Source organism: Equus przewalskii, chromosome 4, assembly GCF_037783145.1.
Source record: "Equus przewalskii isolate Varuska chromosome 4, EquPr2, whole genome shotgun sequence".
In the NCBI taxonomy this organism is placed as follows: domain Eukaryota; kingdom Metazoa; phylum Chordata; class Mammalia; order Perissodactyla; family Equidae; genus Equus; species Equus przewalskii.
Genome location: NC_091834.1, coordinates 20,527,616 through 20,543,636, shown reverse-complemented (window position 1 = coordinate 20,543,636; position 16,021 = coordinate 20,527,616). Strand labels below are relative to the sequence as shown.

Sequence of the window (16,021 nt, the reverse complement as noted above, 5' to 3'; positions counted from 1 at the left end):
GACTCCAGCTTGTGTTTCTGTGCTGCTACCACACTATTTTAACTACTTTTGCTTTATAATATTTTACTATGTGATGAGAGTAATTCTCCCTTAATGCTCTACTATTGATAGTCTTACTATTTATTTATTTTATCATTTTCAATGAATTTAGGTTGATAGAGCATTTCATTTACAAAATTAATCTTAATTTTTAAATTAATTGCTTTTAGGAGAATCGAAATGGTTTTGATGTTTAATTTTCCCATTCAGGAACTTAGTGTGTTTCCCTTTGTCCAGGTCTTTTATGTCTCTCAGGGAAGTGTGGTGAAATTCTTTTGTTTATATAGGCCTGTTCTGAGGACTGAACTAAACTATGCATGTATGTGTATCAGCTATGGAGAGTGGGGAAATTTCCATCTGCCTTCTGGTCAGTTACTGTGTCTGTGCATGCGTTTGTCCTATCCCTCTCTGCTCTGCTGACTTTGGACTAGCTTTAGAGAGAAGTAGTCTGCCTCATTTGGGTAGGCGGTCCCTTATTCTCTTTGCATTTCTCGTCTGTATGGCCTTGGACAGGTTTTGTTTGGGTAATCCATCTGTGGGTTTGCTTGGTGGCTCCTGGAAGCCCCATTGTGAGGACTGGTAGGATGGTTGGTTCTGCTTGACCCTAGAATTGAGAACCAGGTGGGGTCTGGGCCCATTCATACGTTTTAGTTAAGTTTTGTTGGTTTTCGTGATGGTGGCCAGTTGGGAAATTCTTTCTGGGATGTGAGCACTCTGTCCCAGGCCATGCTCGCCATCTCTGTGGAGCCCCCGAGTGTCTTCTGATGGATGGGCCATCAAAGAAGGGGCCCTCCTGGGCTTGGGCCAAAATGTCCCTGCTGAATGTTTCCTGTGTGTTTAATGGTTTGAAGGTATGGTGTTGGCATTTGGGTGGGCACGTTCCTATGTTTTAATTTCCTTCTGCTGCTAGCTTCCTTTGTCTCCATGTTCTGTCATCTTTACCAGGAAGGTAGCTGTGGCATTGCCGGAAGGGCAGATCTGTCTTCGGGCCTGATGAAGGGGGTGTGAGGTGTGGCGTTGCAGCTTGAATGGTTACTTGTCCTTTAAGTTGTCTAGAGGTTCTGGCAATAGCATTCTGAAATTTTATAATTCCTTGTTAAAGCTTTGCCTTTTTTTTGATTCCATTTCATTCACATATTTCTTAATTTGTCTTCATAAGCACCTTCTTACTCTGAAAACAGTGGTCTCTGATATCAATACGATATTGAATTTAATTTTTTTAAATTAAGGGTATTCTGTCCCCTTTTGAGAAGGCCTAGACTTCATTCCAGAGCTGTCTGGCTGAACAGGCTGAGTATCCTCGTCATGAAAATTGGGATTTGTTGAGTGTCTAAATATCCACTGTTATTACTCTAAATATTTATTGTGAGAAAGCTAGACAGAAGGAAAACTTTATATTAACCCAGGAGTTTTTGGAAGATATCAAAGATATTACACAGAAATCAAGAGGTCCTTTGTTTCTGAAATATTTTGGAAGTAAGTTAAGACATTTATTTTTCACTCAAGTTCATACATTCTTTAAGATCTCAGGTTAATGTTGTGCCTGGCTATAAAACTGCTTGAGAAGCCCATCCTGACTGAAGGGCCGACAGCAGCGAGAGCGTTCCATTCACTCTGAGGTGCAGGGCAGTGGCCAGCTCAGTGCAGGAGGCATACTGGTCCGCACTCAGGGGTTGGTGGTGCCCGCTGTGGGTGCTGGCTGGAGCTGTCGTAAACGATGCCTGCAGGTGTGTTTGCAGTACGCTCTCTCGTGTCTGTTGATTGGTCCTGCTCTTATTGAGGCGGTACTGTATCTCAGTAACTCTTTTCAGTTCAAGTTCAAAAATCATATTGTCTTTGTTTTGTCTACTATAAATTTAGTTCAATATCCACTTTCTTAAAAATAGACAAAAATGGTTGAAGTGGCGACCAGCTGGACTGACAACTATATGTCATTTTTCTTTAATTATAATATATAATATGTCTAATTTCTTAATTAATTTTGCCCATTATAAAAAGCAAACCTCCCAAGCACGTGTTGCAAATTTGAAGGCATATGAATGAAAGATGCATTTGGAAGTAGTCCTGGGGCATTTGGATCAGAATCCTGGAAAAGAATAGATTCTCTGGAAAAGATATGAGGAATAGAAGTGATCCACAGGTACATGCTGTCCTTAGGTGACCCCAACAGCATTCCCAACATTCCTAACAATGACAATGCCCATTGTCATTGCAGAGACCCTCATACTTGTTTGAATATTCATAGAATTTAGAGATGTTCCACTCTACATAATCATTATAGTACTTTTCAGACTTACAAATTGTTTGAGAGGGTGAAAGCAGGTACCCTTAATCAAATACCTTTGCATATACATGTGATGCTCAGCTTTGAGGAGTCAAATAATCAGTAACATGTATCTCCCCTTTTGATTCTAAAAAGATTAGCATCCATCTAGACATCAGGCTTTACAGCTTGCAGGTGGCTAATGTGTTTAGTATCTGATGTGTCATAGTTAATGGTAACTATGTTTAGCAGTTACTGTATGGTGAATCCTAAGTCTTTACATGCACTAGCTCGTTTCATCCTCATAAAAGCCCTTCAGGGAGATACTATTTTCACGTCGATTTTGGAGTTGGGGGTCACTGAGGTTCACTGAGTTCAGCAATTCACCCAGACGTCACCTGCTAAGAATGGGATAGTGTCAGGAGACGGCCACGGCTGTCTGGCTCCCATGCCTGATTCTTAGCCAGCGTGCCTAGTGGGATCCTATACATTGGTTTTCAAAGTTATAGGCCCATGACTTATTCCATGTCAGGTCAGAGGCAGGGCAGGTTTTATTTCCACTGTTAAATCATCAGGCAGGGTTAGTTTATGATCACTTTATTGAGTGATCTGTTCTCCACCCAAGGACACCCACGTCAGGCAGTGGACCAGCTCAAACATACAAAGATAACAACAGTGATGACTCTTCTCGAATAGCCCTTGCTCCATGCTGATCTCCCTCTTAAGTCATTGTATGTGTTTCCTTTAGACATGTGAAGATTCAGTGTCATCCCAGTGAAATCTATTATAATCCTCAGGGAGGTGGGCTTTCTCCCCACTGCCTTGCCTAGGAGCCTGGGTCTGGAGATACCAGAGAGTTGTCCAGCTAACCACCAAGTCACCTCCAGCAGGACAAGGGTTTGTCTCAGTTCCCACCCTCTCCTCCAAGCCTAGAACAGTAGCTTGGGCCCTCAGTAAATATGAGTTGGATAAATGAATCAGAGAAAAAAGCCAGGATTCTAACTGCAGGTCAGCCTGCTTCTACCCCTGTCCTGTGGAACATGCGTGTACTGCGTGAAGAACATCTTTTTGTGCTCAGCAGAGCCTTCTGAGAACAGTGTGGACTCTGTGGGGCTGGTACCTGGTCCCAGGTGGAAGAAGGTCCCTGTGGCATGGGGTGAGGTCTGTAGCCTGGGAGGACCCTTTGAAGGACATGGGCTTTGATCTGGGCTTGAAGCATAAATTATAGGTAAACTTGACCTTGCGTGGGGGCAAAGGTCTGCGCATTCCATACCCCACCTACCTTGGGGGTCCTTGTTCTTCAGGAGGGGGAAGACTTGCAGGCAGTGACCTAGGAGCCCAAGGGGACTTCCCATTGCTCTTCTGGGCCCTAGCATTTCTCCCTGCTGTCAGTTGACATGGCAACTAGAAACCTACTTCTTGTGGACTTCCTTTTTGTTCTGTTCTTCAAAGAGTCTTTTAAATTATCTCCTTGAAGAGAAAATATTCAGTATGTCTGTTTTAAACCTTTTAGTCCTGGGTGCAGAGCATAAAATTCACATTTCTACAAGTTCAGCGTGTTCAGTGATGGCCTCTTTGACTTTTCAGCTTTGGAGTTGAGCAGCATGCTGAGCCCGAGGAGGGAGCTGTGGGGAGCGGCGGCCCCGTGACCAGCAGCTGGTTCTCACCTGGGTCCTCCCAGTCAAGCCAGGCAGCCGCCAAACAGACGGAGCCCGAGCAAGCCCTGGACAGGTAAAGTCTGTTTGATTTTCACTGGTAGATTGTTTCTTTCTTTACAGAAGAATCGTCTGTTAAATATTGATTAAGGTGAGATCAATAAATGCATGTCATTATAGGCAGAAGCATAACAATAGACCCTTTATTCCACTGTTTCTACAGGGAGTTGTCTCGTGTCCCCATCATCTCCCCCCGCCCCCCCATCCTCGCTTTAGCTCCCTCCCTGTCTTCACTCATTGAGCTGAGGTGGGAGGGGTTGGAGAGACCATGCTGGGCTGGGCTTGACCTGGGCCTTGCAGACCACCCTCCATGCCAACTGCCTGCTCACCCTCTCTAGTCCCCCTTTGCTTTCCCTAAAGTGGGGGTCATAATCTGCCTCCCGGGTTATTCTGAGAATAGCATAGTAAGCCCTCAGAAGTTGGCAGCTGTTGTTTTTGGAGATGGGCCAGAACAGAATGGTGAGGCGGGTCTGGACTCAGGCTTTGTTTTCCAACATGAGTGCCGGTCTGCCCCACCTGTAGCACTGAGCTGGGGATACAGGTGAGAAATGAAGGTCCGGGGCAAGTGTTGGCGCCTCCTCTCCTCAGGGCTTCGCTGAGACAGCCCTTTCTGGGAAAGGACCTTCCCTTTCATCCTGGTCAGCCAGGGGCTGGGGTTCTTACTGTGCTGTCAGTGGGTCTGAGATATTAGTTGGAGGACTGAGGGGGTCAGAACGGTCTTCTAGCAAATGTGCCTGCCGGAGCCTTTGCCCCCAGGGAGGATGGAAGATCGGGGTTGGGGGCGGCTGTTAGAGAGTGCATCAGTCAGCTCAGACTGCCTGCCATAACCAATCCTGCAGTGGCTTAAACAACAGAAAGGTATTTCCTCACAGTCTTGGAGGCTAGAAGTCTGAGATCACAGTGTCAGCAGGACTGGTTTCTCCTGAGGCCTCTCTCCTTGCATTGTAGACAACTGTTCTCTCCCTGTGTCCTCGTGTGGTCTCCCCACCGTGCGTGTCTGTGTCCTCATCTCCTCTTCGTATAAGGACACTGTTCACACTGGGTTAGGGCCCATCCTAAAGGCCTCATTTTACCTTAATTGCATCTTTAAAGATCCTGTTTCCAAATAGAGCACATTCTAAAGTCCTGGGGGTTAGGGCTTCAGCATGGGAATGTTTAAGTGTAGCCTCTAACAGAAGGGACCCCCAGCCCAAGGGGCTGAAGGGAGGCTGAGGGATGGGAGTCCACTGTCCTTGGTACAAAGATCTGGGCACTCCCTTCATCTTTCCTCCCTTCTCTCCCTTCCCCCTCTCATTTCTCTTCCCCCTCCTTTTTGTGACCTCCTTCCATGACCTTTTATTCCCTTTGGGTTTTCCTTCACTGTCCACAATGCAGAAGAAAGGGTTCTTAGCCATTGTACTAATTTGGTTCATTCAGCAGATGCTTGCCAAATGTCAGCCTCATGGTAGATGTCAGTAGCATTTTACATACTTGGTTCCAAATTCAAAAAGTACACGTGGGAGTTTTCGTGTTTCCCTCTAGAGAGCTCATGTGAAAGTTGCTCTTTTCTAGAGCATGGTTTTTTCCTTGTGAGTCAGTGGTCCTTTGTAGGGACAGCGTCCTGCACGGAGTTAGGAGTAGCTGTAGCTTCTGCTCCTGCCCTAGTCCTGCCGAGCGGCGCTCACTTCTGATGAACCGTGACCGCCTCAGACTTTCACCGCCTTCCTGGAGGAACAGGCTGTGCCATCGAGATGGACTGTTTTTTGTAAAACAGAGGCCCTTGATCCTCCTTCTCACAGCGAGATGAACGAAGGTGACAGAAGCGCTCTATCTCTGACTTTTCTCAGAAGCTGTAGAAATGAAAGTCTCATAGGAGGATGAATTAGAGTGAAAATAATCGTTTTGTGGCTCATTGTAGCCCCAACTGTTCAGTGTCTGAGATCCAGGGCACAGGTTCCGCATGGCCAGGTGCTTTGTCCTTGACGACATGGTGCGGAAGGCGGTGCCTGGCGATTGGGTTGGGTTGATGCTCTCATGGGGAAGGGGTCATCCTCCTTGGTCCCTCTGCTTCTTTGTGCTGGCTTTGTCCTTCATCCATGACACGGGAGTCATCATGAGTGGTGCTGAGATTCCTTCAGGTTTGGGACTGTTTTTGTTTCTGGCAAGCCTTTACAGTGTTGAAGAGACATCTGAAAAGGGCAAGACCACCCCTGCCCCCACTTCTTGGATCACCAGACCAGCCTATGCCTTCTGTCTTTTTTCTTTCTGCTTGTATCGTTCAAACACAGCTCTCTTTCAAAGCCATGAGCCTCTGAATTCCAAGAGCCTGATCAGGGACCTCTTGGCATGGACACAACGTTGAAATGAAACCTCATTTCACAGTTAATCCTCCTGTTTTGGGCTTAAAATCTAATTATCAACGGCAGCTTAAGCAGTGGGGTCCACTGCCGTGGAAGCAACAGTGTGGGTCATGCCTCATCTACCCTCCAAGAGTGGGGTTTGTGGCCACCCGGCCATCCCCGGCTTCTTGACTCTGAGTCCCCAGAGGGATCAGTCAGTGTAGTGAATAAGGGGTGGGCCGCAAAAGATTGCTCTGGGGTGGGAAATTCCAAAAACTCTTTTAGCCACAGAGCCCTTTCTTGATCTCTTACACAGATGCCTCTCATCCAGCACGTGAGTGTGGGACATGGTGGCTGAGCCAGGGGGCATGGAGCTCCCTGGGTCTGGGGGGCAATAGGACAGTGGGCAGGGTGCCTTTTGTTTCCTCCCTGTGATTATCATGACACTTTCATGAGGGACTTCTCCAGGGATGAGTCCGAGGCAGGAAGTCTTAGACTTTTTAAAAGCCAGTTTACGTTATTCCATGGCTACCCACTGCACCCTTAGTCCTGGCCAGACAATTGCTAAAATGCACTCTCATGGGATGTGGAGGTAGCACAGGGTGTGTGGGTCTGTGAGCTCCACACTTAGGCCATTCCAACGGGCAGTCTGGAATATGCATCCTCTCCAGGACAGGGCCGACCTCATCAAGTGCCGGGTGGGGCTCCTTGGCATCCTCGAGCCACTGTGTTAAAGAGAACAAATCTAACCCAAGGTTAGACTCTGCTAACTTGTATGTGTTGTATAATGTATTGATTGAAACTGCTCATAGATTAGTTCTCACTTTGCTTTTTTCTACTCATACCATAAGTTCCTCGCAATCACCCATTTGATACCAGGTCCCCTCCTAGGTGCTGAGGGTACCATGGTCTGTAGGCTGCCCACAGCCCCTGCAGGCACGGAAGGTATTTTTAGTAGCAAGATATTCCAGTAAGATCTCCTGTTTTGTTTGCTCTAAGAGTTGGAGCCCAGTCCCTTGGTATTTCCGAAAGATACTGCCACACAAAATGAGAGGGTCTGAGAGGGACCAGTTAGTGGCTAATTAGGGAAATGGTTATTGTCACAGCAGGCTTCAGTTTGCACGGTGGCTCAGACCAGGGCCCCCAGTGCCTGGCTATGTGCGGACCTGCCATGGGAATCACAGATCCTAGAGTGATGGGGCCGTGGATGGTAAAGTAGGGAGAGGGCAGTGGGCATCAGGGCAGTCCTCCCACTGTTCTCCCTCAGGTTCATCGCATCTCAAGAGCTCTGGTTGTTTTGGGGTCATAGTGGGGAGAGAGAGAAAGGTACCAATGATCTTAATCGTCCAATTTCTGTTCTCCCACTAGTGATCTTGGAGAGGTCTCTGAGTGTTTCCCTCAGGCCTGGGGCCTCTCTCGGACCGTGGCTTAGCCATCCTTTGGCTGTGTTTTATGGTTGCTTGTTTTGTTCTCTTTGGGGAATTTTTAGGGATTGACTTGGGTCTCAGCATCACAACCCTAAGCTGAGTATCCACTGCAGCAGCCTCACTCCCAGGGCTCAGCCTCTGATGGGGTGCTCTCCTGCCCGTGGCCAGCAGAGGCAGGTGTGCCCCCAGTGGCCAGGCTCTCACTGGACTCTTATGGACAATAGGAGGGTGCCTCTCTCATTGACCACTTACCTTTGAGATGGCAGTCAGAGGAGGGCTAGTTATTGTGGCTGCAGCTACTTTAACTTATTTAACATGACAGAGTTTGGTTGAGGGTAGAAACCATTTCTCTGCCCAGTTGCACTGATCATTTGTTCTTTCTCATTTACAGTAAGTTTAAACCAAAGCATTCTCAGACTCTAACTAAAGATGGAATGACTTCTGCCTTCCTCTTTCTGAGGGCAGAAAATCATAGTTGGGCCACACAGCGACTTTGATGCTCAAGGTCAGCTAGCCATGAACAGATCTTTAAGAAGCTCTTATACACTTTGGTGTCGTATCTTCCATCTTTTCTTGGCATTCTCTCGTCTGTAGGTTTCTATAACAATGCACTTTCCTCTTTTGGCAGACATTTTGTATTCTTCTCTGGAGTGCCCATACCTCATTTTGGGCACTTGACCTCTCATGCCCTGATACAGTGATGTTGCATATGCCTCTTCCCCTCACTGGAAAGTACCAGAAAGCAATGATCATGGGGCATATCTCTGTATTCCTGATCAGCCAGCATGATACCTCGCACATGGCAGGATCTCAATAAATATCTGATGGAATGATTCAAATACAGTGAGTCCAAATACAATCGTTGGGTCCAAATACAATGAGGTCTTAGAACGGTTACTCCCTGCTGCAGAGAATCTAAAAATCAGTAGTCTAAGATTGAAGGGAGAAAAATACTGTTACCACCCTACTTGTGAGTCACTTAAAGATGTAGCTTTTCTGCTCTGATTTATTTCGAGAGTGTTTGTGATTCTCTTGGAAGCATTTTTTTGATGGCTGCTCTGAAATGCTTGTCAGACGATTCCAACCCCAGTCATCTCAGTGCTGGCATCGGTTGACTCTCTTTCGCATTCTAGTTGCGGCTGTCTTTGTTCTTGGTACAACAGGTGCTTTTCATTTTATTTTGGACATCTTGGTTTTATGTTGAGAGATTTTGGATCCTGTTTAACCTTCTTAGCAGGCAGTTTTCCTGTTGAGGCCTAGCCATAGGTCTGTGTAGGGGTAGATGTCAGTTGCCTGTTGGGCCCTGCAGACACCACCTGGAGGGCTGACACAAAACACCTTGTCACAGTCAGTTTGGGTGGAAGTTCAGCTCCTTCTTGGCCCCACTTATACCTTCCCAGAGCAACACCTCCTGCGGCCAAGTTGGAGGGGAGACTGAGCTCCCCTCACTGGGCTCTGCTGGCATGGGAGATGGAGGACGGGGAAGAAATGCCAGTTAACCCCACCTCTCACCCCATGGTGCCCTTCATGATGCCAGGAGGAGTGGAAGCAAAGCTCCCCAGTGGAGAAGAATTGAGTGTCCGCGTCCACCGAGTAGGAGAAGATCAGCTCCTGCTTGGCCAGCAGACCCCCACCCCCCACCCAGGAGGGATCCCAGTGTGGCCACCTGCTTCTGCCAAGTCGGGGGCTAGGAGAGGGGTGGAAAATTAGTTTCCACTTGGCCTGCTGAAACCGTGGTGGGTGTGAGCAGTTTTTCCAATGGTGTTTGGCTGGAGTAGGGTGAGTATTGTCCAAAAGATTTTTAGTTTTGTTTGGCCACCCTTTTCCTGGTCCTTTGGTGGTGGGAACGTGCTGTCTTGGAACTTTTCCTGTCCCAGCCTGTTGGTGGTTCCTGGTTGGAGACTTCTGTAGTGCCCTGTCTGAGGTCTGTGGGAGATGATAAGGAAACCCAGGAACTCACTGCCACGTTCTTCCTCAAGTCCCAATGTCCCCAGGCAGCTGCCTCCTTCTTTCTACCTCTCCGAGTCTTCCTCTGCTTCTTGTTATTTGAGGTCCATCATGGCTACTCCATCTTGGCTAGAACTGGAAATCTTTACTTGGCTTTTAAGGTTTCCTGCTCAAAATCTTTTGCTGGGAACAAGATAGTCGAGTTTATTTGTTTATTTGTTTGTTTCTAGTGAGGAAGATTGTTGCTGAGCTAACATCAGTGCCTCCTCTCTTTTGTATGTGAGTCACCGCTTCAGCATGGCTGATGAGTGGTGTAGTTTCTGCACCCGGGATCCAAACCTGCGAAGCCGGGCTGCTGAAGCAGGGTGCACCGGACCCAGCCACTCCCCACCGGGCTGGCTCGTGGTGGTTGAGTTTTAGAAGGAGCTGTAGAGAATGATTATTTGGTTCCTTATGAGGTTCAGCCAAAAGATGAAAATAATTGTCAGAATTCTGTCAATGCCTGTTAGAAGTCTAAGTGTTTTTAAAGTGAAGCGGACAATTTTTAAGTCTTCAGCTCTTAACTAAATTGGAAGACTTAGGACTCAGTAATCTTTCAAAGACTGATAACTAATCAGTCTCTTATTTCTTTTCATGTTGCCAGTTCATCTCTTTGCCATACTTCTCCTGTTCAAAACCAAAACCAGCTATTTGTTGCCATTATTTCTGTCCATTAGAATTGGGAGAAGAGCTGATTGCTACTCAGAACATGTTGGTGCCTTGATTTTGGTGACTACCAATGTATCCTTAAAATGAGAGTTTCTCAAGAGAACTGAAATCATCTTAAAATATTCATAAGTATTGATAAGTTGCTGACAACTTTGGGGATAAGATAATGGGCAGTATTTCTTGAAGCTGAGTGTTTTTAAGTAGTGACAATGTTAAAGTTGAATTCGGAGAAAGTGTTCTGCAGGCAAAAAGCAGTTAGCATGCTATTTAAGATAAGTCGTAGGGGTCCAAACCAAGCAGCCTCAGCTCAGGTACAACCCCTCTGTGATGCCCCCAATGTCACAGAACTTGGTGGAGTGATGCCTGGCCCATCCTCCCCTGTCCACAGATGCTGGGCACTGCTGTGGGGAAGTAGACAGCAGTACAGAGTACTCGCTCTGTGGAAAGAGGAGGTGCAGAGATGAGCCGATGGCCGTACAAATGACAATGACAGCAATAACTGACGTGTGTTGTACTCATAGTGCCAGTGCTGTTGTGAGTGAGTCTGCGCGTGAACTCTTGTGATCTTCACAATAGCCCTGTGAAGTAGATACACCCTTGCCCCATTTTACAGATGAGAGCACCAAGGCACAAAGAAGTCCCGTTCATTCGCGTCATTCACCAACCCCATATCTGTGAAGTTGCCTACTCGCTAAAATGTATCTGCACCTCCAAAATCCATACTCGTGGAACTTTTGCAGTCACTTGTAGACATGCACAGAGTGGCAGAGAGGTTGAGTTGCCTGACTTGCACGTTCCCACATGAGATTGGGCAAGACGCTGATGCTCTCCTTCTTACCTCAGCTCTCCAACTGTAAACATGTGTCCTTTTGCAGTCTATTTGGTGCTACATCATTCACATTTTTGTGCTTTTTCTTGGTGATTTTGCTGTCAAAAGCATAGTGTTGAGTTGTTCCTAGGCATAAGAAGGTTGTAATACGCCTGACAGAAAACATATATGTGTTAGGTCAGCTTTGTTCAGGCATGGCTTATAGTGCCGTTGGCCAAACTTCAATGTTAACGAATCAATTGTGTATAGATATTAAGTTGTTTTTAAACAGAAACACACAAAAAAACAAAAACACATGAAATATTAATTGATTGATGAAAATGTTGCGACCAGAAGCTCATAGAAACCTAACTGTATTTCCCCTAGGGCCAGAGGTTCAATATTCGCTAATTCAGTATTCACTAATTCAGAACATAGCTACTGCAGATAGTGAGAATCGACCCTTCTTGTTCTAGTCACACCAAATCCCTTGATATCCTCTTCTCCCTCAAATTGTTTTCTTGTTTAAAAAAAACAATTTGAAGTATAACAAACTGCACATATTTAAAAGGTACAATTTGATGAATTTTGATATATGTACACACCCATGAAACCATCACCTTAATCAAAATAATGAAGATAAATCCATCACCCCCAAAAGTTTCCTCCTGCCACTTGGCAGTCCTTCTCTCCCACCCTTCCACCCATCTGTTTTCTCTCATTACAGATTAATTTGCATTTTCTAGAGTATTACATAAAGGGAACTAAAGGGAACTGATGTATTTTGATTGTCCTCTTTTACTCTGCATAATTATTTTGAGATGGAGCTGTGCTGAAGTGGAAGCATGTAGCAACAGCTTGCTCCTTTTTATTGCTGAGTAGTATTCCTTTGCGTAGACCCATCACAACTGGTTCATCCATCCACCTATTGATGGACATTTGGGTTGTTTCCAGGTTTTTGCTGTTTGAATACAGCTGCGGTAGATTGCTTTCTTTACTGCCTCTTTCTAGGCTTGTAGGAATGCCGTGTCCTTCCTTCTGTCCTCCTTTCTGGATTCAGTCTCCTCCTGCTGGTGTCCTGGACATCTGGTTTGGGGCATGGCTGTGGGTCTGCCTGTCATCTGCATTCTGGTCTGGGAGAGCAGGGGTAGGACTGGTCAGGAAGACAATGTCCCAGGCCAGCCGAGGCAGTGGACAAAGCATCAAGAGCTAGAGGTCTGTCTTACAGGGCAAAGCTCTAGGTGCCTGGGGATCAACACCTGGTTAGTTCTTGTTGAGTCTGATGTGTGGTGTCAGGAACCAAACCATTGTGGATCCTCTGAGTCTACCCTTATTTTATTGATTTTACTCACGTTTTAGATGGTTAAAGGTAACTCCTGGGAGCACAGCGGACTTACCTTTCTTCTCGGGTAGCCTGGACTATGATCTCGGAGGGCCCATGCTGGTCATTAGTGAGTTACCTCAGGACCTTGGGGGTCATTGCAGGCTGAATCTAGGGCCTGGGTGATTCATTATCTAAGATGTCCACTGTCTTTGTCCTCCTGTGAAAGTGGCCAGCGTCATTAGACTGGGAACTTGGGTATCTTTGTGATGTAAAAATGTAGCTCTTCTGGCATTGACAATGGGAATGGCTTGATTTCACAAATATTGAAGAGTAGGGGTGGGGAACCTAAGCATGCTGATTATACGTGTTTGTATCTGCTGTCGGTTGTTTAGAATTGTGGATAGCATACTCTAGCACTTCTGGATGTTTTACCCCAAGAGCAACTCTTACCAGGCTCAACGTGTTTGTAGTCATGGAAGCTTCTGTGGAACAGGACTGCCCTGAAATAGAGGCATGGAAGAAGAATGGCAAAGGAAACTTGTGTGTGTGCACCTGCTTAGGTAGAATGCAAGATGCAGGAAGGGAACCTCTTTTTTAAAAATGTTTTTTATTGGTCTTTGGTCCATAACCAATGTTGGTAGCTCGTTCAACTTTTCAACTAAGTTTTATATGTGAATGTTCAGAGCAACATCTACCAAAATGTTGCGTGTGGCCATCCTTGATATTTTGCAAAGGACTTTCTGCCTTGGTACTTCCCAAGGGAATATAGCTCCTGAGATAGCAGAGGGAGCTTTTTATGTGCTTCTCTACTGAGAGCTGCCTGAGGGCTGCTCTGTGTTGCTGTATGTGACTTGTAGGCCAGACATTCCAACTGTCTTCAAGAAATAGATTTTCCTTTGCTCTTTCTGAAAGGGGGGCAGCCTGGCAGCAATATTACTGAGGGAGCAGCAGAATCAACAGGCTGTTACAATCCATTCTAAGTTGAAAGGAGGATTAATTTTTTTAAGTTACAGTCTCAATTAAGGGAAGATGGAGGAATGTAATAACATGCAATGAGATTTATGATAAGGAGTACAAGCTCTGATTGAATAGCGCCATTTAGAGCATTTCATGCTTTCAGAAATAACAGAGCTGTAGGCCTGAAAAGAGGGTGGAGGAGAGAAGAGGGTAACATTTCAGAGGTGCTCTTTTCTTTGTGCTGTCAGGGGTTCTCTTGATGAATTACTTCATAGACAAACGAGTTGATGTCTGAGGGTCCAGAGGGTGTGTGATGGATGTGGATGACTTCATCGGGAGATGAGTACTTTCTTAGTTACTGCAGATTTTAGAGCCAATGGGGAAAAAAAACGTTGCTTTGAAAATGACAGATCCTGCAAATTATGCAAACTTCAGAAGAAAAACTCCTGGTGATTATTTATAATGACTCTGATAATGTAGGACTACTGTGGCTAGAGTAGACATATGTCTACTTTTTTGAAACAAAACAATTTAAAATTTCATTTTATGACTATACAATAAAGAATTTCGTAATAAAAATTCAAATTTCATACAAAATAGGTTAGTATGTTTGTAAACATCTGGAACTTCGGAGTTTGAGGAATCTTTAGCATCATCTAGATTGTAGAGTGTAGACCCTTCAGCCTATTTTGGGTAAGAAAACGAGGTGTTTTTCCAATATTTAGCACATCTTCCCATGATGTTTTTGAAGGAAATTCCCTAGAAGCTTTTCCCCTTTTTGGGGTGGGTCTCACCCTGTCCCTGAAACCAGAATTGTTTTATCTTATAGTCTGTGAGGCCAGAATGGATATCATCGTGTTTCACCCTGACCAGCCTCTGTTCCCTGTGGGCTCTGGCCCCAAGGCCCCAGTCCCGGCCACCGTGTTAAATGCCAGTGTTGCTGAGAGCCTGGACCACGGGTTCCTCATGTTAGGTGCTGTTAAGAAGGAGAAGGAGAAAGGTCTGTGTTTGATGCACAGCTTGGAACCTGGTCCGTTGTAAATGTCCAACAAGGGGCTCTTTTCCCTGGCTTTGGTACCCTGGGTGTTTTCTCCTAGTTCCCCCAGCCTTGGCGTTGGGGCTTCATCCTGTGTTGCCGAAGTATCCCATGTTCCCTCATCTCTATCGTTTTGTTGCTCTGCCCCCACCTGCTTTCTCCACCTCTCCCTAATTTCTACCACTTTTCCAAGCTCAACCCCCACACCCACCACGGAGCTTTCCCTGACAACAGCTGCCCTACTTAATGTCCGTCTGCATAACACTTGACCCACATGAGATAATTTACGGTTAAGTGTCTGCTACTGTCTAATGTCACTTCTGCATCCACTACCAGCACTGCTGCCCCGTGGTGCCCATGGGCCATGGGCTCAGGTGCTGTGAGGCACGCACGTGATGTCTGGGCCTCCCTCCCACCTGGCCCGGGATTAGGTGTGTCCCAACTTCCCCAAAGGCCCTGCCTGGGCAGGGGTCTGAGCAGGCTTCCTGGATTGATCAGGCACCTCCTCCTGGTTTGTGCTGCTCCACCCAGACTCTGTGCCACTCTAGGGCAGCCCCCCACCTGCCTGTCATGGGCTGAGAGGTCTGCTCCAGAGGGGAGGCAGAGTGGAGGAACATCTTGACCCAGGGTTTTGGTAATTAATCTGGATCCAGGCCCCACTAAGGATGGGAAGGGTGATAAACTCCCTTGTTAAAGCAGATCTGCTCCCTCCCCGCCCTGAGGGTACAGTGTTGTTCTCATCAGCCTGCAGAGATAAGACATCCCATTCCTCCTGTCCTCTTTTCTGTAAGTTGTGTGCCTGCATTTAGCTTATCTCTTATAGACTGAACCCTTAGAAAGATAAGTTATCCTATAACATTCAGGATTAGATTGTATCTAGACTGGAGGGATTTTAACTGGGGTCAATATAGGCTTTGTTTTAAAATACTGGAAGTTATATAGGAAGGCAGTCTTTCAAGCAGATTTGAAGCGTTTAGAGAGAAATCCTGAGGGGAAAATGTGAAGGAGGTGAGAACACACAGTGGGGGTGACGGCCACGCCCTCAACCCCATCAGGGGGGCCCTATCCTTGACTGACTCTGTCTCATCTCACTCTCATGGTCACCTGGCAGGTGGCATCACAGGGACCTGGAATCTTCTGGTCCTGCTGCGGTGGGCGTGGACTTCCAACCTGGCCTCGGCTCTGCTGCTCCCTTGCTCTGGCTCTTGAGGAGGAAACAAGGACATGGAGCAGAAGGCTGGTGCCCTTCCGACATTCCTTTCAAGTCTGTGGAAACAGAAAGAACGTCATAGTAGAATAAGTTTGGGCTTTATATGGAGCCAAATGGTTTTATTTTCCTCGCGTACTTTTTTGAGCCTTTAATCTAGCACTGTGGCTCTCTCAGCAGAAGTGGGGTGGAACACTTTTCAAACTTGGCTGCACCTTCTCAAGGCCCTCGGTTTTCCTTCCTCCACCTCCCTCCTCCCTCCCGTCCTCCCC

The 16,021-nt window shown here is 46.5% G+C and overlaps 1 protein-coding gene across 4 annotated transcripts in view; it reads left to right on the top strand.

Annotated features, from left to right (window-relative positions):
* Window positions 1-16,021, top strand: part of GRB10 (growth factor receptor bound protein 10) — a 205,173-nt gene that overhangs the window by 30,927 nt on the left and 158,225 nt on the right. For all 4 annotated transcript variants that reach the window (XM_070615612.1, XM_070615608.1, XM_070615609.1 and 1 more), the window contains one exon: window positions 3,890-4,033. The gene's annotated coding sequence lies outside the window, so the exon portion shown is untranslated. The remainder of the gene's footprint in view (window positions 1-3,889; window positions 4,034-16,021) is intronic.